This window comes from Alligator sinensis, unplaced genomic scaffold (genome assembly GCF_000455745.1).
Source record: "Alligator sinensis unplaced genomic scaffold, ASM45574v1 scaffold2073_1, whole genome shotgun sequence".
NCBI classification, from domain to species: Eukaryota; Metazoa; Chordata; order Crocodylia; family Alligatoridae; genus Alligator; species Alligator sinensis.
Window position 1 is genome coordinate 5159 of NW_005843693.1, and position 1443 is coordinate 6601.

Below are 1443 nucleotides of genomic sequence, written 5' to 3' on the forward strand. Positions count from 1 at the left end.
AGTGGTCATTTATGAGGTCCTCTCTGGTACATTCCCCAGATGTTTCAGTGGCACAGCTGGAGCTCAGTCAGGGTACCTTCCAGCTAGAACCAGGGGTGGCTTCTCTCCCCTGTGAACGAGGCCTGTGGGAAAGTGATCATCAGGGCGTCCATATCACCTGTGAAAAATGCCACCCATCCCTTGACACAGTCCAGACAGACCCAGGTCTTCCTGGGCACCTGGCCCAGGGGAATCCAGTCAGCAATGGTGTAAACCCTGCACTCACCCCTCCAGAGATCCATGGTCCGGATCCCATCCTCAGGACATTTCTTAGGCCATTCCTTCCTCTCCACAGACTCTCTGGCATCCCCGGAGCCCACCGTTCTCCCGCGTCCACCACCTCCACTTCCCAGCAATGTCTCCCTGATGTAAATCCCTCAAGGCCCAGCACAAAGGGAAGATTATCCAATCTCTCAGGATCCTTGGGCAGAGAGGGCAAAGAGATACCCCCTGGCAGAACTTTTCCATCCTCATGTCGGACGAGGCAGCAAGGAGCTATTTGAATTACTTGGGGTTCTCCTGTGTCCAGTGTTTCAGTCACTGAATTAAGGAGGAATTTTCAGTCGTTTCTAAGTCCTTCTGCACACACAGAATATGATACCATTTAAACAAATTCGTTTTTTTAAAATCAGGTCAAGGGCTGACTAATTAAAAGATATATGGCTACAATTTAACTACATTTATTCATTGTCTTTTATATGATGAGTCATTTTGGAGATGCCAGTTTTACTTCTGGTTATGCTGCAGCCATTATGCGAGCCTTTCCAGCAGTTTTAGAGATCTGTCTTCCTGCTGACTCTACTGAAGTCTCGCGCCCTTCTCCAGTTGCCTGTTGTAACAAATGGGAAACCAAATCAAATACAATATTGGTAAACCAAGACTGGGGATGAGTTTTAGGAGTTTTATCAAAATTTGAATTGTTGATCCATGTGCAAATCTAAGGCCATAATCTTGCAGACTGCTACAGTAACATGGATGGTTGGTGTGAGGTATGTGCCATCACAAACTGTGCAATGCAACATGAGATTTGACCTTACTGATTATTCATTTCCAGACACACAGAAAGCTGAATAAAAGGGCATGACAAATGTGGTTATTCTTCATCCGTACTTAACAACATGTTGCATTTCTGCGAAGCAAGCAGAGTTATCAGAGAAGCTGCCACCATGAACGCTGGCCCCAATGCTCACGTGGCCTGCGACTGCAAGACACTCACTTCTCAGTGCTTACATGATCGGAGGTGCATCAAGTTCCTTCCTGAGAGAAAGGAAGAGCTCTGGGCCTCCCCCGCAGCAGAACCAAATCCCTCTTGTGAGGCAAGACTCATTTTTTGGCTAAGTGGCCCCATAACCCTAGATGTCTAGGGCCCCTGGGAGATGTTCATTTATTCACACAATTGGAAGC